The 26,668-nt window shown below is 45.1% G+C and overlaps 5 long non-coding RNA genes across 7 annotated transcripts; all 5 read right to left on the bottom strand.

Moving 5' to 3' along the window:
- Positions 1 to 124: 124 nt before the first annotated feature.
- On the bottom strand, positions 125 to 5,245 carry LOC140692682 (uncharacterized). Of its 2 annotated transcripts, XR_012068269.1 has the most exons (4): positions 5,114 to 5,245; positions 672 to 784; positions 373 to 463; positions 125 to 290 (listed from the first exon to the last, which is right to left on the bottom strand). It is a non-coding gene; the product is annotated as an uncharacterized lncRNA (long non-coding RNA). The 2 variants fall into 2 exon arrangements; XR_012068268.1 differs by having other exon boundaries at positions 288 to 463.
- A 129-nt stretch (positions 5,246 to 5,374) lies between these two features.
- On the bottom strand, positions 5,375 to 10,583 carry LOC140692688 (uncharacterized). Its single transcript, XR_012068279.1, has 4 exons — positions 10,411 to 10,583; positions 5,968 to 6,038; positions 5,669 to 5,759; positions 5,375 to 5,586 (listed from the first exon to the last, which is right to left on the bottom strand). It is a non-coding gene; the product is annotated as an uncharacterized lncRNA (long non-coding RNA).
- A 291-nt stretch (positions 10,584 to 10,874) lies between these two features.
- On the bottom strand, positions 10,875 to 15,888 carry LOC140692687 (uncharacterized). The gene is made up of 3 exons (XR_012068278.1): positions 15,708 to 15,888; positions 11,265 to 11,335; positions 10,875 to 11,056 (listed from the first exon to the last, which is right to left on the bottom strand). It is a non-coding gene; the product is annotated as an uncharacterized lncRNA (long non-coding RNA).
- An 80-nt stretch (positions 15,889 to 15,968) lies between these two features.
- LOC140692679 (uncharacterized) lies at positions 15,969 to 16,783 on the bottom strand. Of its 2 annotated transcripts, none has more exons than XR_012068263.1 (3): positions 16,562 to 16,783; positions 16,263 to 16,353; positions 15,969 to 16,180 (listed from the first exon to the last, which is right to left on the bottom strand). It is a non-coding gene; the product is annotated as an uncharacterized lncRNA (long non-coding RNA). The 2 variants fall into 2 exon arrangements; XR_012068264.1 differs by having other exon boundaries at positions 15,983 to 16,132.
- A 4,493-nt stretch (positions 16,784 to 21,276) lies between these two features.
- Positions 21,277 to 26,431, bottom strand: LOC140692674 (uncharacterized). Its single transcript, XR_012068257.1, has 4 exons — positions 26,300 to 26,431; positions 21,858 to 21,970; positions 21,559 to 21,649; positions 21,277 to 21,476 (listed from the first exon to the last, which is right to left on the bottom strand). It is a non-coding gene; the product is annotated as an uncharacterized lncRNA (long non-coding RNA).
- Positions 26,432 to 26,668: the final 237 nt, after the last annotated feature.

Here is a 26,668-nt window from a genome sequence, read left to right on the forward strand (position 1 = left end):
GCTGCCGCCCTCTGTGGAGCTTGGCTTAGGTGTTTGGTCCGGGAAGCTGTGTAAGTTCGAGATACTGCTGCTGCCCAAAGACCTGAGGTCACAGGTCAGTTTCCAGAACCTGAAAGGGCAGACAGTGGAAGATCTGCCTGTCATCAGCTTACTGGTCAGGCTCCGAGGTACTTTCAGACTTGCCCAGTCCTGGTGAAGTCGACTTTAGGGGAGACACGAAGAGAAGCTGGCCGATAAGCTGGCTGCACGGATTGAGGAGAGATGCGAACACATGGATGAGAGATGTTCTGCTACAATGGAGAATACTGGCGTGGAGACAGCTGTAGAGGATACCAGGCTCAAAAGACATTCATGAGACATATTGAAACTCACTGATACAGGCAGAAACATACGGAGTGCCAACGTGGACTTGAGGAAGTTCCTCAATTCTCTTCTCCAATAACGGGTCCAAGGTCCCTGACGTCTGAAGGAGAAGAAATGGCAGAGATGATCAAAACGCTCCTGTTCTTGGAAGAGGTCGTGAGAATCCACACGTCCCAAGGGGCATTCCCAAGCCATTCAGACCAAAATTCAACAAGCCCAGGTAAGCCTTTTCCCAGGTTTGGGCCTAGCTAGTGAGCACTTGCCCTTGCCTCCCCTCCACTCAGGCATCCATTTTGAAGGATCAGTACCTGAGCTGCAATGAAGCCATTACGAGAAGAGCAAGCCCCTCGTAGAATCAGAGTTCCTCCAGCTTCACTCTCTGTGAACAACAGTGAACACCTTAAAGGTCAAATAGTCTCGGCTGAAATAGATAAAATTGAATACTTAGCTCACACCTAGAAATGATGTCCTTCCGCTAGATTCAGCAAATGTTGTGTTTATGTCTTCCCTGGGGTGAAGGGAGTGTGGTAAGTGAGGGGAATCTTTGACTGAACATGAATCTGTATTAGGCTTCAGTTTTTCAAGACAGTGAAGGTAAATAGTACAAGTCAGAAAGTGAACTGAACTGTAAAAGTCGCCAATGACATTAAAGACACAGCTTATGTGGATCGTCTTTCACTTGAGTCAAGCCCCCGGGGGCACTATATCATGGGGGTGCAGACTTGGTTGCGTTAAATGGCTTTAAACTACAGGATCGGATGATTAAGCGTTCTCAACACTGATAGAAAAACACCTGGTTCTCAATAGACTAGCATAACTGCAGCAGGATTCTCCTAGCTAGAATGCCTCTAGGTGCTTTTGGATTCAAACCTAAATGTATATATTTGGTTTGTTTCCTCTTGTATTTTCCTAGAGAGGGATGTTACCCCTTGAAATGCCAACATTGGCCAGTAGGTGTCATTGGGATACAGGGCACCACATGCACAAGTGTATCCAAGGTTGGGGGTTATTCCATGTTTCCAAAAGTTATTTCATGGTTCCTGTTGGTTTCGGAGGCTTCAACCTTAAAGAGCTGACATGACCCCTTGAACACTTTGGACTGCTAGTTTGCATTCTATCTGTCTAGCTTTTCCGTCGAGCTGACACAATGTTACCAAAATTGACAAGTCTGTCTTCTAGGTCGATTGAGTGTGTTTCAAAAAATAACTCCATTTTCGTATAACTCCCAAAACATGTAAATGAGTTCTGTTAAACTTCTTAAAGACTGCAAATGGGATATCAACACAATGTCAAAATAGTTGTCTTCGGACAATCCCTCCCACCACGGCTGTATAGAAACAAAGAGCTAAGCAAATATCACATTTCTGTGAAATGTATCTGGATAGTGTTGATTCATCGATGCCCAGTTGGCAGAGAAGAAGTGCAACCTGCACTCACTCGCTCCCATGTACAGAGCAATGGAAACATCCACTCACCCAGCCCTTAGCATAGGACACTGGCCGAAGAGAGGTCTGTTACTCCCAAAGACAGGATGAGGCCTCAGGACACCTGGAAGCAGGAGAATGCAAAGCAGGGAATGGAAACCAGTGCAGGTTCGGCCCCTGGTGATGGAGCAACAAGGGTGAAACTCTGTTTAACTTGGACGCACACTCTCAAGCGGACAGGAGACATGGGTTTGAAGGTGATGTGCTGAGATTTACAAGAGTGCACAGCAGATGCTTGGCTGAGAGAACTCAAAGAAACCAGCGCAAATTATCCCCACAGTTAATTCTGAGACCAAGATCCCAGCTGCCAAATTTGAGGTAGCAGAGGCAATGGTCAGTGAGGCATAGAGCTACGGATGATGGCACACGCTGAGTCTCAGGGATCTGGAGTGCGTTGTGGGATGTGGTGGGTCGAATCAAGAGAGCAAACCGAACTGTGTACCAATAATAAATCAACCACACTGTTCGCGCGGTTGCGATTACCGATATGTCCCATGGCCACACCCAGTACATCTGCAGGACCAGGGACCAATTGGGAATTTTGCCAATAGAGCACGTGTGGGGCTGAATCAGAGATATCGTGCATCTGGTCTGAGGGATCCAGGGGGCCTTGAATTTGAAATCAGAATGAAAAGCCTTAGGATATGCTACATTCATAACCTGGGCTGGGATTATGGTTTGGTTTGAGTCACAGGATGCGCAACAACTCTGTGGTTGCCTTCGTGCACCCGTGCCACAAGGATGAGAGGACAAGGAAGAGTGGTCCAAGTCCACAGCGCGAGAAGAGGAAGCATTCCCTTCAGCACTATCTCCCAAAAGCGGATGCTACATTTTGGATGGCACCGGCACGGTACGGCACCTAGGACAACAAGGAAGGTCTGCGGGATCATTCCAGCAGGCCCTGATATGTGACATCCATAGATATGCTTCCACTGCTGTTTCTGTAGACAGAGAAGCTCTGGAAAGAACTGATTTCATTGGGACATTCCCGTGGCAATAAAAAGCAGAAGAGCACTCTCAGTTTGCTGTTTTGGAAACACTCCAAAATGACATAGAGAAGAATGCAGAGCTGAGAACTTTTAGAAGCTTCATTTCCACAAGAGGAAGTGTCCTGTGCACTTTCAGAAGTGTGAGATAAGTATAATCAAAATGAAGTTATGCTAATCGAAGTAGAATGGGTTGTTCATCACAACTAATGCAACACCAGCAATTGGAGATATACCAAACAACACACACAGGTACAGGTTATGGCATCAATGCCTAGGAGAAATTGTCCTCACAGAAATCCCATGGAATTGCGTAGAGACAAGAGTCTAAAATTTTCAATTAACAAAGCCCTAGAAGTCTACATTAGATACCTGATATTACCTGACCAGTAGAGATGAAGAAGAACAGTAAAAGAAACAGGAAGTACCATTTTCAGTTCCAAAGATATTGAAGGCGCAAAAGATAAGCTTTCAAACAACTAGTCTGCAAAACGCTATCCAGAACAAGTGTTGAAAATGAAGGTCAGGAAAACACTGAAGAACACCAGTGTCTCAGAATCACAAAAGGCAGAATACCAGAAAAGGGGAAGAGAAAGTCTCAACACGAGCCAAAAATATCAGGAAACTCAATGGTTGTGATAATATCAGGGCTAAAATTCAGTCCTTAGCAGACTAGATAATGCAGAGGGACGCGTGAATGACTGTGAAGACAGGGGAAGAGAAAAACCTCGGTCAGAAGCAGACATAGGAAAGCAAGTGCAAACAAATGAAAACATTGCAGTTGAACCCTGGGTTAAGACAGGGCATGAAAGAATAGAAATCATGAGTCCCAGATGGAAAAGCAAGAGATAAAGAAACAAAAAATGTCTGAAAATTTATCTGTAGAAAAATCAGACTGAAACTTGCTGAAAGCCAAGAAAGAATCATCTATGCGAATTCAGGAATTACACAGCATCCGAAGGAGGTGGAATCCCAATAGACCTACCAGCAGCTGTATGATTCAAATCAACAAAGTTCACGAATATCCGAGTGATTTAAAATGCACCTGGAGGAAACAACATAGTCACAAGGAAACCTCCAGAGGGCTTTCAGCTGATATCTCGGCAGCAATATTGCAGGACAGGGAGGAGTGCCAGGACACAGACCATATCCTGAATGGCCAAATGCTGCCACCTAGGGTAGCCTATGCCACATGAACACCATTTCAAATAACGGCAGAGCTAGAGAATTCTACAGACCGGCAAATCTTAAAAGAATTCAGCAGTTCAAAAGTTTTTCTAAAAGAAAGGTTGAGAAAACTCCCCTGAATAGAAAAGCAGCAAGATGGAATGGAAAGAAGAAACCATTATTGGAAATGCAAGAAGAGCATGTGTGGCAGAGAAGAAAGAAGAAGAACTTAAGGAGGACATCAAAACCCTAAAGATGGGAGAGGGAAGCAGGAAATCATAGGTGATTGGAAGCACTCTCTTAAGTGAATCAGCTTATTTGACTCTGTTTGAAGCGAAAGGAGAGATGCATGGCCTGACGTGTTTGCAAAACAAGCGAGAAGAAGACCAACAAAGAATCAAACCAACAAACAAGCACCAAAATGGTATGGTTGGCTGACATATACAAAGGGAACCATGATTATTCAAAAGAAAATACTCAAGGTGAGGTCAAGGGTCATTCAGAACGCATCGACCCAGTATCGTGGCTTGCATGTACTCAGCACACTTGTATTCGGAAATCAGAAGCGTGCATTCATATTCGTAAATTTTGATTCATAAGAGCATATCGTGACCTAACACTAATGCCGATTTGGAATCAAATGGTTTCCTAGTCCGTGATGTAGACTTGTATGTCTTCCAACAGGATGAAGGAATGCCATATTCTAGGCTACGTAGAGAAGAAATGTAAGAAGCCTATAACAAAGGCAAGTAGCTCTGCCAAAGTGTACTAAGTGCAAAAGAGACCGACAGCAAAGTGCACATTGGGGTTGGTTTCATTTCTTGGAATTTCAGCCCCCATGAATCCAATGGATCCATGTCCTGAGAGTGTGGGTGTTTCAGCAGAAATCAGGCGACGCATATGTATTCCGGGTGTACGGATATTATAGGAACATAAGTCTCCTTTAGTGGGTCCCTGTGTACTGTGAACTGTTAGAAAGTTTAAAGACGTGTGAAACCATCAACTGAAAAGGGACACACTTCCCTCCATTGGTACGGTGCATAGAGCTCTGAACCAAAGGAAAGAGGGAAGAAGAAAGGCCCATGGGACGCTAGTGGGTAGAATCACATTTACCTTAGGAACCTCTCGTCGGATGCAGCCCCTCCCCCAACACTGACAAGATGCAGCAGCCATTGGGGATGGCAGTTAGCGGTTGGATTCCAGGTGGAATGTTGGTGTTTACCGCGAGGCTTGTTGTGGCTGTTGGATCCTAGGTAACCGGGCAGAGTTCTGTGGGTGGATCAGTGTGATGGAGGGGCTGCCGCCCTCTGTGGAGCTTGGCTTAGGTGTTTGGTCCGGGAAGCTGTGTAAGTTCGAGATACTGCTGCTGCCCAAAGACCTGAGGTCACAGGTCAGTTTCCAGAACCTGAAAGGGCAGACAGTGGAAGATCTGCCTGTCATCAGCTTACTGGTCAGGCTCCGAGGTACTTTCAGACTTGCCCAGTCCTGGTGAAGTCGACTTTAGGGGAGACACGAAGAGAAGCTGGCCGATAAGCTGGCTGCACGGATTGAGGAGAGATGCGAACACATGGATGAGAGATGTTCTGCTACAATGGAGAATACTGGCGTGGAGACAGCTGTAGAGGATACCAGGCTCAAAAGACATTCATGAGACCTATCGAAACTCACTGATACAGGCAGAAACATACGGAGTGCCAACGTGGACTTGAGGAAGTTCCTCAATTCTCTTCTCCAATAACGGGTCCAAGGTCCCTGACGTCTGAAGGAGAAGAAATGGCAGAGATGATCAAAACGCTCCTGTTCTTGGAAGAGGTCGTGAGAATCCACACGTCCCAAGGGGCATTCCCAAGCCATTCAGACCAAAATTCAACAAGCCCAGGTAAGCCTTTTCCCAGGTTTGGGCCTAGCTAGTGAGCACTTGCCCTTGCCTCCCCTCCACTCAGGCATCCATTTTGAAGGATCAGTACCTGAGCTGCAATGAAGCCATTACGAGAAGAGCAAGCCCCTCCTAGAATCAGAGTTCCTCCAGCTTCACTCTCTGTGAACAACAGTGAACACCTTAAAGGTCAAATAGTCTCGGCTGAAATAGATAAAATTGAATACTTAGCTCACACCTAGAAACGATGTCCTTCCGCTAGATTCAGCAAATGTTGTGTTTATGTCTTCCCTGGGGTGAAGGGAGTGTGGTAAGTGAGGGGAATCTTTGACTGAACATGAATCTGTATTAGGCTTCAGTTTTTCAAGACAGTGAAGGTAAATAGTACAAGTCAGAAAGTGAACTGAACTGTAAAAGTCGCCAATGACATTAAAGACACAGCTTATGTGGATCGTCTTTCACTTGAGTCAAGCCCCCGGGGGCACTATATCATGGGGGTGCAGACTTGGTTGCGTTAAATGGCTTTAAACTACAGGATCGGATGATTAAGCGTTCTCAACACTGATAGAAAAACACCTGGTTCTCAATAGACTAGCATAACTGCAGCAGGATTCTCCTAGCTAGAATGCCTCTAGGTGCTTTTGGATTCAAACCTAAATGTATATATTTGGTTTGTTTCCTCTTGTATTTTCCTAGAGAGGGATGTTACCCCTTGAAATGCCAACATTGGCCAGTAGGTGTCATTGGGATACAGGGCACCACATGCACAAGTGTATCCAAGGTTGGGGGTTATTCCATGTTTCCAAAAGTTATTTCATGGTTCCTGTTGGTTTCGGAGGCTTCAACCTTAAAGAGCTGACATGACCCCTTGAACACTTTGGACTGCTAGTTTGCATTCTATCTGTCTAGCTTTTCCGTAGAGCTGACACAATGTTACCAAAATTGACAAGTCTGGCTTCTAGGTCGATTGAGTGTGTTTCAAAAAATAACTCCATTTTCGTATAACTCCCAAAACATGTAAATGAGTTCTGTTAAACTTCTTAAAGACTGCAAATGGGATATCAACACAATGTCAAAATAGTTGTCTTCGGACAATCCCTCCCACCACGGCTGTATAGAAACAAAGAGCTAAGCAAATATCACATTTCTGTGAAATGTATCTGGATAGTGTTGATTCATCGATGCCCAGTTGGCAGAGAAGAAGTGCAACCTGCACTCACTCGCTCCCATGTACAGAGCAATGGAAACATCCACTCACCCAGCCCTTAGCATAGGACACTGGCCGAAGAGAGGTCTGTTACTCCCAAAGACAGGATGAGGCCTCAGGACACCTGGAAGCAGGAGAATGCAAAGCAGGGAATGGAAACCAGTGCAGGTTCGGACCCCTGGTGATGGAGCAACAAGGGTGAAACTCTGTTTAACTTGGACGCACACTCTCAAGCGGACAGGAGACATGGGTTTGAAGGTGATGTGCTGAGATTTACAAGAGTGCACAGCAGATGCTTGGCTGAGAGAACTCAAAGAAACCAGCGCAAAATATCCCCACAGTTAATTCTGAGACCAAGATCCCAGCTGCCAAATTTGAGGTAGCAGAGGCAACGGTCAGTGAGGCATAGAGCTACGGATGATGGCACACGTTGAGTCTCAGGGATCTGGAGTGCGTTGTGGGATGTGGTGGGTCGAATCAAGAGAGCAAACCGAACTGTGTACCAATAATAAATCAACCACACTGGTCGCGCGGTTGCGATTACCGATATGTCCCATGGCCACACCCAGTACATCTGCAGGACCAGGGACCAATTGGGAATTTTGCCAATAGAGCACGTGTGGGGCTGAATCAGAGATATCGTGCATCTGGTCTGAGGGATCCAGGGGGCCTTGAATTTGAAATCAGAATGAAAAGCCTTAGGATATGCTACATTCATAACCTGGGCTGGGATTATGGATTGGTTTGAGTCACAGGATGCGCAACAACTCTGTGGTTGCCTTCGTGCACCCGTGCCACAAGGATGAGAGGACAAGGGAGAGTGGTCCAAGTCCACAGCGTGAGAAGAGGAAGCATTCCCTTCAGCACTATCTCCCAAAAGCGGATGCTACATTTTGGATGGCACCGGCACGGTACGGCACCTAGGACAACAAGGAAGGTCTGCGGGATCATTCCAGCAGGCCCTGATATGTGACATCCATAGATATGCTTCCACTGCTGTTTCTGTAGACAGAGAAGCTCTGGAAAGAACTGATTTCATTGGGACATTCCCGTGGCAATAAAAAGCAGAAGAGCACTCTCAGTTTGCTGTTTTGGAAACACTCCAAAATGACATAGAGAAGAATGCAGAGCTGAGAACTTTTAGAAGCTTCATTTCCACAAGAGGAAGTGTCCTGTGCACTTTCAGAAGTGTGAGATAAGTATAATCAAAATGAAGTTATGCTAATCGAAGTAGAATGGGTTGTTCATCACAACTAATGCAACACCAGCAATTGGAGATATACCAAACAACACACACAGGTACAGGTTATGGCATCAATGCCTAGGAGAAATTGTCCTCACAGAAATCCCATGGAATTGCGTAGAGACAAGAGTCTAAAATTTTCAATTAACAAAGCCCTAGAAGTCTACATTAGATACCTGATATTACCTGACCAGTAGAGATGAAGAAGAACAGTAAAAGAAACAGGAAGTACCATTTTCAGTTCCAAAGATATTGAAGGCGCAAAAGATAAGCTTTCAAACAACTAGTCTGCAAAACGCTATCCAGAACAAGTGTTGAAAATGAAGGTCAGGAAAACACTGAAGAACACCAGTGTCTCAGAATCACAAAAGGCAGAATACCAGAAAAGGGGAAGAGAAAGTCTCAACACGAGCCAAAAATATCAGGAAACTCAATGGTTGTGATAATATCAGGGCTAGAATTCAGTCCTTAGCAGACTAGATAATGCAGAGGGACGCGTGAATGACTGTGAAGACAGGGGAAGAGAAAAACCTCGGTCAGAAGCAGACATAGGAAAGCAAGTGCAAACAAATGAAAACATTGCAGTTGAACCCTGGGTTAAGACAGGGCATGAAAGAATAGAAATCATGAGTCCCAGATGGAAAAGCAAGAGATAAAGAAACAAAAAGTGTCTGAAAATTTATCTGTAGAAAAATCAGACTGAAACTTGCTGAAAGCCAAGAAAGAATCATCTATGCGAATTCAGGAATTACACAGCATCCGAAGGAGGTGGAATCCCAATAGACCTACCAGCAGCTGTATGATTCAAATCAACAAAGTTCACGAATATCCGAGTGATTTAAAATGCACCTGGAGGAAACAACATAGTCACAAGGAAACCTCCAGAGGGGTTTCAGCTGATATCTCGGCAGCAATATTGCAGGACAGGGAGGAGTGCCAGGACACAGAACATATCCTGAATGGCCAAATGCTGCCACCTAGGGTAGCCTATGCCACATGAACACCATTTCAAATAACGGCAGAGCTAGAGAATTCTACAGACCGGCAAATCTTAAAAGAATTCAGCAGTTCAAAAGTTTTTCTAAAAGAAAGGTTGAGAAAACTCCCCTGAATAGAAAAGCAGCAAGATGGAATGGAAAGAAGAAACCATTATTGGAAATGCAAGAAGAGCATGTGTGGCAGAGAAGAAAGAAGAAGAACTTAAGGAGGACATCAAAACCCTAAAGATGGGAGAGGGAAGCAGGAAATCATAGGTGATTGGAAGCACTCTCTTAAGTGAATCAGCTTATTTGACTCTGTTTGAAGCGAAAGGAGAGATGCATGGCCTGACGTGTTTGCAAAACAAGCGAGAAGAAGACCAACAAAGAATCAAACCAACAAACAAGCACCAAAATGGTATGGTTGGCTGACATATACAAAGGGAACCATGATTATTCAAAAGAAAATACTCAAGGTGAGGTCAAGGGTCATTCAGAACGCATCGACCCAGTATCGTGGCTTGCATGTACTCAGCACACTTGTATTCGGAAATCAGAAGCGTGCATTCATATTCGTAAATTTTGATTCATAAGAGCATATCGTGACCTAACACTAATGCCGATTTGGAATCAAATGGTTTCCTAGTCCGTGATGTAGACTTGTATGTCTTCCAACAGGATGAAGGAATGCCATATTCTAGGCTACGTAGAGAAGAAATGTAAGAAGCCTATAACAAAGGCAAGTAGCTCTGCCAAAGTGTACTAAGTGCAAAAGAGACCGACAGCAAAGTGCACATTGGGGTTGGTTTCATTTCTTGGAATTTCAGCCCCCATGAATCCAATGGATCCATGTCCTGAGAGTGTGGGTGTTTCAGCAGAAATCAGGCGACGCATATGTATTCCGGGTGTACGGATATTATAGGAACATAAGTCTCCTTTAGTGGGTCCCTGTGTACTGTGAACTGTTAGAAAGTTTAAAGACGTGTGAAACCATCAACTGAAAAGGGACACACTTCCCTCCATTGGTACGGTGCATAGAGCTCTGAACCAAAGGAAAGAGGGAAGAAGAAAGGCCCATGGGACGCTAGTGGGTAGAATCACATTTACCTTAGGAACCTCTCGTCGGATGCAGCCCCTCCCCCAACACTGACAAGATGCAGCAGCCATTGGGGATGGCAGTTAGCGGTTGGATTCCAGGTGGAATGTTGGTGTTTACCGCGAGGCTTGTTGTGGCTGTTGGATCCTAGGTAACCGGGCAGAGTTCTGTGGGTGGATCAGTGTGATGGAGGGGCTGCCGCCCTCTGTGGAGCTTGGCTTAGGTGTTTGGTCCGGGAAGCTGTGTAAGTTCGAGATACTGCTGCTGCCCAAAGACCTGAGGTCACAGGTCAGTTTCCAGAACCTGAAAGGGCAGACAGTGGAAGATCTGCCTGTCATCAGCTTACTGGTCAGGCTCCGAGGTACTTTCAGACTTGCCCAGTCCTGGTGAAGTCGACTTTAGGGGAGACACGAAGAGAAGCTGGCCGATAAGCTGGCTGCACGGATTGAGGAGAGATGCGAACACATGGATGAGAGATGTTCTGCTACAATGGAGAATACTGGCGTGGAGACAGCTGTAGAGGATACCAGGCTCAAAAGACATTCATGAGACCTATTGAAACTCACTGATACAGGCAGAAACATACGGAGTGCCAACGTGGACTTGAGGAAGTTCCTCAATTCTCTTCTCCAATAACGGGTCCAAGGTCCCTGACGTCTGAAGGAGAAGAAATGGCAGAGATGATCAAAACGCTCCTGTTCTTGGAAGAGGTCGTGAGAATCCACACGTCCCAAGGGGCATTCCCAAGCCATTCAGACCAAAATTCAACAAGCCCAGGTAAGCCTTTTCCCAGGTTTGGGCCTAGCTAGTGAGCACTTGCCCTTGCCTCCCCTCCACTCAGGCATCCATTTTGAAGGATCAGTACCTGAGCTGCAATGAAGCCATTACGAGAAGAGCAAGCCCCTCCTAGAATCAGAGTTCCTCCAGCTTCACTCTCTGTGAACAACAGTGAACACCTTAAAGGTCAAATAGTCTCGGCTGAAATAGATAAAATTGAATACTTAGCTCACACCTAGAAACGATGTCCTTCCGCTAGATTCAGCAAATGTTGTGTTTCTGTCTTCCCTGGGGTGAAGGGAGTGTGGTAAGTGAGGGGAATCTTTGACTGAACATGAATCTGTATTAGGCTTCAGTTTTTCAAGACAGTGAAGGTAAATAGTACAAGTCAGAAAGTGAACTGAACTGTAAAAGTCGCCAATGACATTAAAGACACAGCTTATGTGGATCGTCTTTCACTTGAGTCAAGCCCCCGGGGGCACTATATCATGGGGGTGCAGACTTGGTTGCGTTAAATGGCTTTAAACTACAGGATCGGATGATTAAGCGTTCTCAACACTGATAGAAAAACACCTGGTTCTCAATAGACTAGCATAACTGCAGCAGGATTCTCCTAGCTAGAATGCCTCTAGGTGCTTTTGGATTCAAACCTAAATGTATATATTTGGTTTGTTTCCTCTTGTATTTTCCTAGAGAGGGATGTTACCCCTTGAAATGCCAACATTGGCCAGTAGGTGTCATTGGGATACAGGGCACCACATGCACAAGTGTATCCAAGGTTGGGGGTTATTCCATGTTTCCAAAAGTTATTTCATGGTTCCTGTTGGTTTCGGAGGCTTCAACCTTAAAGAGCTGACATGACCCCTTGAACACTTTGGACTGCTAGTTTGCATTCTATCTGTCTAGCTTTTCCGTCGAGCTGACACAATGTTACCAAAATTGACAAGTCTGGCTTCTAGGTCGATTGAGTGTGTTTCAAAAAATAACTCCATTTTCGTATAACTCCCAAAACATGTAAATGAGTTCTGTTAAACTTCTTAAAGACTGCAAATGGGATATCAACACAATGTCAAAATAGTTGTCTTCGGACAATCCCTCCCACCACGGCTGTATAGAAACAAAGAGCTAAGCAAATATCACATTTCTGTGAAATGTATCTGGATAGTGTTGATTCATCGATGCCCAGTTGGCAGAGAAGAAGTGCAACCTGCACTCACTCGCTCCCATGTACAGAGCAATGGAAACATCCACTCACCCAGCCCTTAGCATAGGACACTGGCCGAAGAGAGGTCTGTTACTCCCAAAGACAGGATGAGGCCTCAGGACACCTGGAAGCAGGAGAATGCAAAGCAGGGAATGGAAACCAGTGCAGGTTCGGACCCCTGGTGATGGAGCAACAAGGGTGAAACTCTGTTTAACTTGGACGCACACTCTCAAGCGGACAGGAGACATGGGTTTGAAGGTGATGTGCTGAGATTTACAAGAGTGCACAGCAGATGCTTGGCTGAGAGAACTCAAAGAAACCAGCGCAAATTATCCCCACAGTTAATTCTGAGACCAAGATCCCAGCTGCCAAATTTGAGGTAGCAGAGGCAATGGTCAGTGAGGCATAGAGCTACGGATGATGGCACACGCTGAGTCTCAGGGATCTGGAGTGCGTTGTGGGATGTGGTGGGTCGAATCAAGAGAGCAAACCGAACTGTGTACCAATAATAAATCAACCACACTGTTCGCGCGGTTGCGATTACCGATATGTCCCATGGCCACACCCAGTACATCTGCAGGACCAGGGACCAATTGGGAATTTTGCCAATAGAGCACGTGTGGGGCTGAATCAGAGATATCGTGCATCTGGTCTGAGGGATCCAGGGGGCCTTGAATTTGAAATCAGAATGAAAAGCCTTAGGATATGCTACATTCATAACCTGGGCTGGGATTATGGTTTGGTTTGAGTCACAGGATGCGCAACAACTCTGTGGTTGCCTTCGTGCACCCGTGCCACAAGGATGAGAGGACAAGGAAGAGTGGTCCAAGTCCACAGCGCGAGAAGAGGAAGCATTCCCTTCAGCACTATCTCCCAAAAGCGGATGCTACATTTTGGATGGCACCGGCACGGTACGGCACCTAGGACAACAAGGAAGGTCTGCGGGATCATTCCAGCAGGCCCTGATATGTGACATCCATAGATATGCTTCCACTGCTGTTTCTGTAGACAGAGAAGCTCTGGAAAGAACTGATTTCATTGGGACATTCCCGTGGCAATAAAAAGCAGAAGAGCACTCTCAGTTTGCTGTTTTGGAAACACTCCAAAATGACATAGAGAAGAATGCAGAGCTGAGAACTTTTAGAAGCTTCATTTCCACAAGAGGAAGTGTCCTGTGCACTTTCAGAAGTGTGAGATAAGTATAATCAAAATGAAGTTATGCTAATCGAAGTAGAATGGGTTGTTCATCACAACTAATGCAACACCAGCAATTGGAGATATACCAAACAACACACACAGGTACAGGTTATGGCATCAATGCCTAGGAGAAATTGTCCTCACAGAAATCCCATGGAATTGCGTAGAGACAAGAGTCTAAAATTTTCAATTAACAAAGCCCTAGAAGTCTACATTAGATACCTGATATTACCTGACCAGTAGAGATGAAGAAGAACAGTAAAAGAAACAGGAAGTACCATTTTCAGTTCCAAAGATATTGAAGGCGCAAAAGATAAGCTTTCAAACAACTAGTCTGCAAAACGCTATCCAGAACAAGTGTTGAAAATGAAGGTCAGGAAAACACTGAAGAACACCAGTGTCTCAGAATCACAAAAGGCAGAATACCAGAAAAGGGGAAGAGAAAGTCTCAACACGAGCCAAAAATATCAGGAAACTCAATGGTTGTGATAATATCAGGGCTAAAATTCAGTCCTTAGCAGACTAGATAATGCAGAGGGACGCGTGAATGACTGTGAAGACAGGGGAAGAGAAAAACCTCGGTCAGAAGCAGACATAGGAAAGCAAGTGCAAACAAATGAAAACATTGCAGTTGAACCCTGGGTTAAGACAGGGCATGAAAGAATAGAAATCATGAGTCCCAGATGGAAAAGCAAGAGATAAAGAAACAAAAAATGTCTGAAAATTTATCTGTAGAAAAATCAGACTGAAACTTGCTGAAAGCCAAGAAAGAATCATCTATGCGAATTCAGGAATTACACAGCATCCGAAGGAGGTGGAATCCCAATAGACCTACCAGCAGCTGTATGATTCAAATCAACAAAGTTCACGAATATCCAAGTGATTTAAAATGCACCTGGAGGAAACAACATAGTCACAAGGAAACCTCCAGAGGGCTTTCAGCTGATATCTCGGCAGCAATATTGCAGGACAGGGAGGAGTGCCAGGACACAGACCATATCCTGAATGGCCAAATGCTGCCACCTAGGGTAGCCTATGCCACATGAACACCATTTCAAATAACGGCAGAGCTAGAGAATTCTACAGACCGGCAAATCTTAAAAGAATTCAGCAGTTCAAAAGTTTTTCTAAAAGAAAGGTTGAGAAAACTCCCCTGAATAGAAAAGCAGCAAGATGGAATGGAAAGAAGAAACCATTATTGGAAATGCAAGAAGAGCATGTGTGGCAGAGAAGAAAGAAGAAGAACTTAAGGAGGACATCAAAACCCTAAAGATGGGAGAGGGAAGCAGGAAATCATAGGTGATTGGAAGCACTCTCTTAAGTGAATCAGCTTATTTGACTCTGTTTGAAGCGAAAGGAGAGATGCATGGCCTGACGTGTTTGCAAAACAAGCGAGAAGAAGACCAACAAAGAATCAAACCAACAAACAAGCACCAAAATGGTATGGTTGGCTGACATATACAAAGGGAACCATGATTATTCAAAAGAAAATACTCAAGGTGAGGTCAAGGGTCATTCAGAACGCATCGACCCAGTATCGTGGCTTGCATGTACTCAGCAAACTTGTATTCGGAAATCAGAAGCGTGCATTCATATTCGTAAATTTTGATTCATAAGAGCATATCGTGACCTAACACTAATGCCGATTTGGAATCAAATGGTTTCCTAGTCCGTGATGTAGACTTGTATGTCTTCCAACAGGATGAAGGAATGCCATATTCTAGGCTACGTAGAGAAGAAATGTAAGAAGCCTATAACAAAGGCAAGTAGCTCTGCCAAAGTGTACTAAGTGCAAAAGAGACCGACAGCAAAGTGCACATTGGGGTTGGTTTCATTTCTTGAAATTTCAGCCCCCATGAATCCAATGGATCCATGTCCTGAGAGTGTGGGTGTTTCAGCAGAAATCAGGCGACGCATATGTATTCCGGGTGTACGGATATTATAGGAACATAAGTCTCCTTTAGTGGGTCCCTGTGTACTGTGAACTGTTAGAAAGTTTAAAGACGTGTGAAACCATCAACTGAAAAGGGACACACTTCCCTCCATTGGTACGGTGCATAGAGCTCTGAACAAAAGTAAAGAGGGAAGAAGAAAGGCCCATGGGACGCTAGTGGGTAGAATCACATTTACCTTAGGAACCTCTCGTCGGATGCAGCCCCTCCCCCAACACTGACAAGATGCAGCAGCCATTGGGGATGGCAGTTAGCGGTTGGATTCCAGGTGGAATGTTGGTGTTTACCGCGAGGCTTGTTGTGGCTGTTGGATCCTAGGTAACCGGGCAGAGTTCTGTGGGTGGATCAGTGTGATGGAGGGGCTGCCGCCCTCTGTGGAGCTTGGCTTAGGTGTTTGGTCCGGGAAGCTGTGTAAGTTCGAGATACTGCTGCTGCCCAAAGACCTGAGGTCACAGGTCAGTTTCCAGAACCTGAAAGGGCAGACAGTGGAAGATCTGCCTGTCATCAGCTTACTGGTCAGGCTCCGAGGTACTTTCAGACTTGCCCAGTCCTGGTGAAGTCGACTTTAGGGGAGACACGAAGAGAAGCTGGCCGATAAGCTGGCTGCACGGATTGAGGAGAGATGCGAACACATGGATGAGAGATGTTCTGCTACAATGGAGAATACTGGCGTGGAGACAGCTGTAGAGGATACCAGGCTCAAAAGACATTCATGAGACCTATTGAAACTCACTGATACAGGCAGAAACATACGGAGTGCCAACGTGGACTTGAGGAAGTTCCTCAATTCTCTTCTCCAATAACGGGTCCAAGGTCCCTGACGTCTGAAGGAGAAGAAATGGCAGAGATGATCAAAACGCTCCTGTTCTTGGAAGAGGTCGTGAGAATCCACACGTCCCAAGGGGCATTCCCAAGCCATTCAGACCAAAATTCAACAAGCCCAGGTAAGCCTTTTCCCAGGTTTGGGCCTAGCTAGTGAGCACTTGCCCTTGCCTCCCCTCCACTCAGGCATCCATTTTGAAGGATCAGTACCTGAGCTGCAATGAAGCCATTACGAGAAGAGCAAGCCCCTCGTAGAATCAGAGTTCCTCCAGCTTCACTCTCTGTGAACAACAGTGAACACCTTAAAGGTCAAATAGTCTCGGCTGAAATAGATAAAATTGAATACTTAGCTCACACCTAGAAACGATGTCCTTCCGCTAGATTCAGCAAATGTTGTGTTTCTGTCTTCCCTGGGGTGAAGGGAGTGTGGTAAGTGAGGGGAATCTTTGACTGAACATGAATCTGTATTAGGCTTCAGTTTTTCAAGACAGTGAAGGTAAATAGTACAAGTCAGAAAGTGAACTGAACTGTAAAAGTCGCCAATGACATTAAAGACACAGCTTATGTGGATCGTCTTTCACTTGAGTCAAGCCCCCGGGGGCACTATATCATGGGGGTGCAGACTTGGTTGCGTTAAATGGCTTTAAACTACAGGATCGGATGATTAAGCGTTCTCAACACTGATAGAAAAACACCTGGTTCTCAATAGACTAGCATAACTGCAGCAGGATTCTCCTAGCTAGAATGCCTCTAGGTGCTTTTGGATTCAAACCTAAATGTATATATTTGGTTTGTTTCCTCTTGTATTTTCCTAGAGAGGGATGTTACCCCTTGAAATGCCAACATTGGCCAGTAGGTGTCATTGGGATACAGGGCACCACATGCACAAGTGTATCCAAGGTTGGGGGTTATTCCATGTTTCCAAAAGTTATTTCATGGTTCCTGTTGGTTTCGGAGGCTTCAACCTTAAAGAGCTGACATGACCCCTTGAACACTTTGGACTGCTAGTTTGCATTCTATCTGTCTAGCTTTTCCGTCGAGCTGACACAATGTTACCAAAATTGACAAGTCTGGCTTCTAGGTCGATTGAGTGTGTTTCAAAAAATAACTCCATTTTCGTATAACTCCCAAAACATGTAAATGAGTTCTGTTAAACTTCTTAAAGACTGCAAATGGGATATCAACACAATGTCAAAATAGTTGTCTTCGGACAATCCCTCCCACCACGGCTGTATAGAAACAAAGAGCTAAGCAAATATCACATTTCTGTGAAATGTATCTGGATAGTGTTGATTCATCGATGCCCAGTTGGCAGAGAAGAAGTGCAACCTGCACTCACTCGCTCCCATGTACAGAGCAATGGAAACATCCACTCACCCAGCCCTTAGCATAGGACACTGGCCGAAGAGAGGTCTGTTACTCCCAAAGACAGGATGAGGCCTCAGGACACCTGGAAGCAGGAGAATGCAAAGCAGGGAATGGAAACCAGTGCAGGTTCGGCCCCTGGTGATGGAGCAACAAGGGTGAAACTCTGTTTAACTTGGACGCACACTCTCAAGCGGACAGGAGACATGGGTTTGAAGGTGATGTGCTGAGATTTACAAGAGTGCACAGCAGATGCTTGGCTGAGAGAACTCAAAGAAACCAGCGCAAATTATCCCCACAGTTAATTCTGAGACCAAGATCCCAGCTGCCAAATTTGAGGTAGCAGAGGCAATGGTCAGTGAGGCATAGAGCTACGGATGATGGCACACGCTGAGTCTCAGGGATCTGGAGTGCGTTGTGGGATGTGGTGGGTCGAATCAAGAGAGCAAACCGAACTGTGTACCAATAATAAATCAACCACACTGTTCGCGCGGTTGCGATTACCGATATGTCCCATGGCCACACCCAGTACATCTGCAGGACCAGGGACCAATTGGGAATTTTGCCAATAGAGCACGTGTGGGGCTGAATCAGAGATATCGTGCATCTGGTCTGAGGGATCCAGGGGGCCTTGAATTTGAAATCAGAATGAAAAGCCTTAGGATATGCTACATTCATAACCTGGGCTGGGATTATGGTTTGGTTTGAGTCACAGGATGTGCAACAACTCTGTGGTTGCCTTCGTGCACCCGTGCCACAAGGATGAGAGGACAAGGAAGAGTGGTCCAAGTCCACAGCGCGAGAAGAGGAAGCATTCCCTTCAGCACTATCTCCCAAAAGCGGATGCTACATTTTGGATGGCACCGGCACGGTACGGCACCTAGGACAACAAGGAAGGTCTGCGGGATCATTCCAGCAGGCCCTGATATGTGACATCCATAGATATGCTTCCACTGCTGTTTCTGTAGACAGAGAAGCTCTGGAAAGAACTGATTTCATTGGGACATTCCCGTGGCAATAAAAAGCAGAAGAGCACTCTCAGTTTGCTGTTTTGGAAACACTCCAAAATGACATAGAGAAGAATGCAGAGCTGAGAACTTTTAGAAGCTTCATTTCCACAAGAGGAAGTGTCCTGTGCACTTTCAGAAGTGTGAGATAAGTATAATCAAAATGAAGTTATGCTAATCGAAGTAGAATGGGTTGTTCATCACAACTAATGCAACACCAGCAATTGGAGATATACCAAACAACACACACAGGTACAGGTTATGGCATCAATGCCTAGGAGAAATTGTCCTCACAGAAATCCCATGGAATTGCGTAGAGACAAGAGTCTAAAATTTTCAATTAACAAAGCCCTAGAAGTCTACATTAGATACCTGATATTACCTGACCAGTAGAGATGAAGAAGAACAGTAAAAGAAACAGGAAGTACCATTTTCAGTTCCAAAGATATTGAAGGCGCAAAAGATAAGCTTTCAAACAACTAGTCTGCAAAACGCTATCCAGAACAAGTGTTGAAAATGAAGGTCAGGAAAACACTGAAGAACACCAGTGTCTCAGAATCACAAAAGGCAGAATACCAGAAAAGGGGAAGAGAAAGTCTCAACACGAGCCAAAAATATCAGGAAACTCAATTGTTGTGATAATATCAGGGCTAAAATTCAGTCCTTAGCAGACTAGATAATGCAGAGGGACGCGTGAATGACTGTGAAGACAGGGGAAGAGAAAAACCTCGGTCAGAAGCAGACATAGGAAAGCAAGTGCAAACAAATGAAAACATTGCAGTTGAACCCTGGGTTAAGACAGGGCATGAAAGAATAGAAATCATGAGTCCCAGATGGAAAAGCAAGAGATAAAGAAACAAAAAGTGTCTGAAAATTTATCTGTAGAAAAATCAGACTGAAACTTGCTGAAAGCCAAGAAAGAATCATCTATGCGAATTCAGGAATTACACAGCATCCGAAGGAGGTGGAATCCCAATAGACCTACCAGCAGCTGTATGATTCAAATCAACAAAGTTCACGAATATCCAAGTGATTTAAAATGCACCTGGAGGAAACAACATAGTCACAAGGAAACCTCCAGAGGGCTTTCAGCTGATATCTCGGCAGCAATATTGCAGGACAGGGAGGAGTGCCAGGACACAGACCATATCCTGAATGGCCAAATGCTGCCACCTAGGGTAGCCTATGCCACATGAACACCATTTCAAATAACGGCAGAGCTAGAGAATTCTACAGACCGGCAAATCTTAAAAGAATTCAGCAGTTCAAAAGTTTTTCTAAAAGAAAGGTTGAGAAAACTCCCCTGAATAGAAAAGCAGCAAGATGGAATGGAAAGAAGAAACCATTATTGGAAATGCAAGAAGAGCATGTGTGGCAGAGAAGAAAGAAGAAGAACTTAAGGAGGACATCAAAACCCTAAAGATGGGAGAGGGAAGCAGGAAATCATAGGTGATTGGAAGCACTCTCTTAAGTGAATCAGCTTATTTGACTCTGTTTGAAGCGAAAGGAGAGATGCATGGCCTGACGTGTTTGCAAAACAAGCGAGAAGAAGACCAACAAAGAATCAAACCAACAAACAAGCACCAAAATGGTATGGTTGGCTGACATATACAAAGGGAACCATGATTATTCAAAAGAAAATACTCAAGGTGAGGTCAAGGGTCATTCAGAACGCATCGACCCAGTATCGTGGCTTGCATGTACTCAGCACACTTGTATTCGGAAATCAGAAGCGTGCATTCATATTCGTAAATTTTGATTCATAAGAGCATATCGTGACCTAACACTAATGCCGATTTGGAATCAAATGGTTTCCTAGTCCGTGATGTAGACTTGTATGTCTTCCAACAGGATGAAGGAATGCCATATTCTAGGCTACGTAGAGAAGAAATGTAAGAAGCCTATAACAAAGGCAAGTAGCTCTGCCAAAGTGTACTAAGTGCAAAAGAGACCGACAGCAAAGTGCACATTGGGGTTGGTTTCATTTCTTGAAATTTCAGCCCCCATGAATCCAATGGATCCATGTCCTGAGAGTGTGGGTGTTTCAGCAGAAATCAGGCGACGCATATGTATTCCGGGTGTACGGATATTATAGGAACATAAGTCTCCTTTAGTGGGTCCCTGTGTACTGTGAACTGTTAGAAAGTTTAAAGACGTGTGAAACCATCAACTGAAAAGGGACACACTTCCCTCCATTGGTACGGTGCATAGAGCTCTGAACAAAAGTAAAGAGGGAAGAAGAAAGGCCCATGGGACGCTAGTGGGTAGAATCACATTTACCTTAGGAACCTCTCGTCGGATGCAGCCCCTCCCCCAACACTGACAAGATGCAGCAGCCATTGGGGATGGCAGTTAGCGGTTGGATTCCAGGTGGAATGTTGGTGTTTACCGCGAGGCTTGTTGTGGCTGTTGGATCCTAGGTAACCGGGCAGAGTTCTGTGGGTGGATCAGTGTGATGGAGGGGCTGCCGCCCTCTGTGGAGCTTGGCTTAGGTGTTTGGTCCGGGAAGCTGTGTAAGTTCGAGATACTGCTGCTGCCCAAAGACCTGAGGTCACAGGTCAGTTTCCAGAACCTGAAAGGGCAGACAGTGGAAGATCTGCCTGTCATCAGCTTACTGGTCAGGCTCCGAGGTACTTTCAGACTTGCCCAGTCCTGGTGAAGTCGACTTTAGGGGAGACACGAAGAGAAGCTGGCCGATAAGCTGGCTGCACGGATTGAGGAGAGATGCGAACACATGGATGAGAGATGTTCTGCTACAATGGAGAATACTGGCGTGGAGACAGCTGTAGAGGATACCAGGCTCAAAAGACATTCATGAGACATATTGAAACTCACTGATACAGGCAGAAACATACGGAGTGCCAACGTGGACTTGAGGAAGTTCCTCAATTCTCTTCTCCAATAACGGGTCCAAGGTCCCTGACGTCTGAAGGAGAAGAAATGGCAGAGATGATCAAAACGCTCCTGTTCTTGGAAGAGGTCGTGAGAATCCACACGTCCCAAGGGGCATTCCCAAGCCATTCAGACCAAAATTCAACAAGCCCAGGTAAGCCTTTTCCCAGGTTTGGGCCTAGCTAGTGAGCACTTGCCCTTGCCTCCCCTCCACTCAGGCATCCATTTTGAAGGATCAGTACCTGAGCTGCAATGAAGCCATTACGAGAAGAGCAAGCCCCTCGTAGAATCAGAGTTCCTCCAGCTTCACTCTCTGTGAACAACAGTGAACACCTTAAAGGTCAAATAGTCTCGGCTGAAATAGATAAAATTGAATACTTAGCTCACACCTAGAAATGATGTCCTTCCGCTAGATTCAGCAAATGTTGTGTTTATGTCTTCCCTGGGGTGAAGGGAGTGTGGTAAGTGAGGGGAATCTTTGACTGAACATGAATCTGTATTAGGCTTCAGTTTTTCAAGACAGTGAAGGTAAATAGTACAAGTCAGAAAGTGAACTGAACTGTAAAAGTCGCCAATGACATTAAAGACACAGCTTATGTGGATCGTCTTTCACTTGAGTCAAGCCCCCGGGGGCACTATATCATGGGGGTGCAGACTTGGTTGCGTTAAATGGCTTTAAACTACAGGATCGGATGATTAAGCGTTCTCAACACTGATAGAAAAACACCTGGTTCTCAATAGACTAGCATAACTGCAGCAGGATTCTCCTAGCTAGAATGCCTCTAGGTGCTTTTGGATTCAAACCTAAATGTATATATTTGGTTTGTTTCCTCTTGTATTTTCCTAGAGAGGGATGTTACCCCTTGAAATGCCAACATTGGCCAGTAGGTGTCATTGGGATACAGGGCACCACATGCACAAGTGTATCCAAGGTTGGGGGTTATTCCATGTTTCCAAAAGTTATTTCATGGTTCCTGTTGGTTTCGGAGGCTTCAACCTTAAAGAGCTGACATGACCCCTTGAACACTTTGGACTGCTAGTTTGCATTCTATCTGTCTAGCTTTTCCGTCGAGCTGACACAATGTTACCAAAATTGACAAGTCTGTCTTCTAGGTCGATTGAGTGTGTTTCAAAAAATAACTCCATTTTCGTATAACTCCCAAAACATGTAAATGAGTTCTGTTAAACTTCTTAAAGACTGCAAATGGGATATCAACACAATGTCAAAATAGTTGTCTTCGGACAATCCCTCCCACCACGGCTGTATAGAAACAAAGAGCTAAGCAAATATCACATTTCTGTGAAATGTATCTGGATAGTGTTGATTCATCGATGCCCAGTTGGCAGAGAAGAAGTGCAACCTGCACTCACTCGCTCCCATGTACAGAGCAATGGAAACATCCACTCACCCAGCCCTTAGCATAGGACACTGGCCGAAGAGAGGTCTGTTACTCCCAAAGACAGGATGAGGCCTCAGGACACCTGGAAGCAGGAGAATGCAAAGCAGGGAATGGAAACCAGTGCAGGTTCGGCCCCTGGTGATGGAGCAACAAGGGTGAAACTCTGTTTAACTTGGACGCACACTCTCAAGCGGACAGGAGACATGGGTTTGAAGGTGATGTGCTGAGATTTACAAGAGTGCACAGCAGATGCTTGGCTGAGAGAACTCAAAGAAACCAGCGCAAATTATCCCCACAGTTAATTCTGAGACCAAGATCCCAGCTGCCAAATTTGAGGTAGCAGAGGCAATGGTCAGTGAGGCATAGAGCTACGGATGATGGCACACGCTGAGTCTCAGGGATCTGGAGTGCGTTGTGGGATGTGGTGGGTCGAATCAAGAGAGCAAACCGAACTGTGTACCAATAATAAATCAACCACACTGTTCGCGCGGTTGCGATTACCGATATGTCCCATGGCCACACCCAGTACATCTGCAGGACCAGGGACCAATTGGGAATTTTGCCAATAGAGCACGTGTGGGGCTGAATCAGAGATATCGTGCATCTGGTCTGAGGGATCCAGGGGGCCTTGAATTTGAAATCAGAATGAAAAGCCTTAGGATATGCTACATTCATAACCTGGGCTGGGATTATGGTTTGGTTTGAGTCACAGGATGCGCAACAACTCTGTGGTTGCCTTCGTGCACCCGTGCCACAAGGATGAGAGGACAAGGAAGAGTGGTCCAAGTCCACAGCGCAAGAAGAGGAAGCATTCCCTTCAGCACTATCTCCCAAAAGCGGATGCTACATTTTGGATGGCACCGGCACGGTACGGCACCTAGGACAACAAGGAAGGTCTGCGGGATCATTCCAGCAGGCCCTGATATGTGACATCCATAGATATGCTTCCACTGCTGTTTCTGTAGACAGAGAAGCTCTGGAAAGAACTGATTTCATTGGGACATTCCCGTGGCAATAAAAAGCAGAAGAGCACTCTCAGTTTGCTGTTTTGGAAACACTCCAAAATGACATAGAGAAGAATGCAGAGCTGAGAACTTTTAGAAGCTTCATTTCCACAAGAGGAAGTGTCCTGTGCACTTTCAGAAGTGTGAGATAAGTATAATCAAAATGAAGTTATGCTAATCGAAGTAGAATGGGTTGTTCATCACAACTAATGCAACACCAGCAATTGGAGATATACCAAACAACACACACAGGTACAGGTTATGGCATCAATGCCTAGGAGAAATTGTCCTCACAGAAATCCCATGGAATTGCGTAGAGACAAGAGTCTAAAATTTTCAATTAACAAAGCCCTAGAAGTCTACATTAGATACCTGATATTACCTGACCAGTAGAGATGAAGAAGAACAGTAAAAGAAACAGGAAGTACCATTTTCAGTTCCAAAGATATTGAAGGCGCAAAAGATAAGCTTTCAAACAACTAGTCTGCAAAACGCTATCCAGAACAAGTGTTGAAAATGAAGGTCAGGAAAACACTGAAGAACACCAGTGTCTCAGAATCACAAAAGGCAGAATACCAGAAAAGGGGAAGAGAAAGTCTCAACACGAGCCAAAAATATCAGGAAACTCAATGGTTGTGATAATATCAGGGCTAAAATTCAGTCCTTAGCAGACTAGATAATGCAGAGGGACGCGTGAATGACTGTGAAGACAGGGGAAGAGAAAAACCTCGGTCAGAAGCAGACATAGGAAAGCAAGTGCAAACAAATGAAAACATTGCAGTTGAACCCTGGGTTTAGACAGGGCATGAAAGAATAGAAATCATGAGTCCCAGATGGAAAAGCAAGAGATAAAGAAACAAAAAATGTCTGAAAATTTATCTGTAGAAAAATCAGACTGAAACTTGCTGAAAGCCAAGAAAGAATCATCTATGCGAATTCAGGAATTACACAGCATCCGAAGGAGGTGGAATCCCAATAGACCTACCAGCAGCTGTATGATTCAAATCAACAAAGTTCACGAATATCCGAGTGATTTAAAATGCACCTGGAGGAAACAACATAGTCACAAGGAAACCTCCAGAGGGCTTTCAGCTGATATCTCGGCAGCAATATTGCAGGACAGGGAGGAGTGCCAGGACACAGACCATATCCTGAATGGCCAAATGCTGCCACCTAGGGTAGCCTATGCCACATGAACACCATTTCAAATAACGGCAGAGCTAGAGAATTCTACAGACCGGCAAATCTTAAAAGAATTCAGCAGTTCAAAAGTTTTTCTAAAAGAAAGGTTGAGAAAACTCCCCTGAATAGAAAAGCAGCAAGATGGAATGGAAAGAAGAAACCATTATTGGAAATGCAAGAAGAGCATGTGTGGCAGAGAAGAAAGAAGAAGAACTTAAGGAGGACATCAAAACCCTAAAGATGGGAGAGGGAAGCAGGAAATCATAGGTGATTGGAAGCACTCTCTTAAGTGAATCAGCTTATTTGACTCTGTTTGAAGCGAAAGGAGAGATGCATGGCCTGACGTGTTTGCAAAACAAGCGAGAAGAAGACCAACAAAGAATCAAACCAACAAACAAGCACCAAAATGGTATGGTTGGCTGACATATACAAAGGGAACCATGATTATTCAAAAGAAAATACTCAAGGTGAGGTCAAGGGTCATTCAGAACGCATCGACCCAGTATCGTGGCTTGCATGTACTCAGCACACTTGTATTCGGAAATCAGAAGCGTGCATTCATATTCGTAAATTTTGATTCATAAGAGCATATCGTGACCTAACACTAATGCCGATTTGGAATCAAATGGTTTCCTAGTCCGTGATGTAGACTTGTATGTCTTCCAACAGGATGAAGGAATGCCATATTCTAGGCTACGTAGAGAAGAAATGTAAGAAGCCTATAACAAAGGCAAGTAGCTCTGCCAAAGTGTACTAAGTGCAAAAGAGACCGACAGCAAAGTGCACATTGGGGTTGGTTTCATTTCTTGAAATTTCAGCCCCCATGAATCCAATGGATCCATGTCCTGAGAGTGTGGGTGTTTCAGCAGAAATCAGGCGACGCATATGTATTCCGGGTGTACGGATATTATAGGAACATAAGTCTCCTTTAGTGGGTCCCTGTGTACTGTGAACTGTTAGAAAGTTTAAAGACGTGTGAAACCATCAACTGAAAAGGGACACACTTCCCTCCATTGGTACGGTGCATAGAGCTCTGAACCAAAGGAAAGAGGGAAGAAGAAAGGCCCATGGGACGCTAGTGGGTAGAATCACATTTACCTTAGGAACCTCTCGTCGGATGCAGCCCCTCCCCCAACACTGACAAGATGCAGCAGCCATTGGGGATGGCAGTTAGCGGTTGGATTCCAGGTGGAATGTTGGTGTTTACCGCGAGGCTTGTTGTGGCTGTTGGATCCTAGGTAACCGGGCAGAGTTCTGTGGGTGGATCAGTGTGATGGAGGGGCTGCCGCCCTCTGTGGAGCTTGGCTTAGGTGTTTGGTCCGGGAAGCTGTGTAAGTTCGAGATACTGCTGCTGCCCAAAGACCTGAGGTCACAGGTCAGTTTCCAGAACCTGAAAGGGCAGACAGTGGAAGATCTGCCTGTCATCAGCTTACTGGTCAGGCTCCGAGGTACTTTCAGACTTGCCCA

The sequence above is a fragment of the Vicugna pacos genome, unplaced genomic scaffold, assembly GCF_048564905.1.
Source record: "Vicugna pacos unplaced genomic scaffold, VicPac4 scaffold_14, whole genome shotgun sequence".
NCBI classification, from domain to species: domain Eukaryota; kingdom Metazoa; phylum Chordata; class Mammalia; order Artiodactyla; family Camelidae; genus Vicugna; species Vicugna pacos.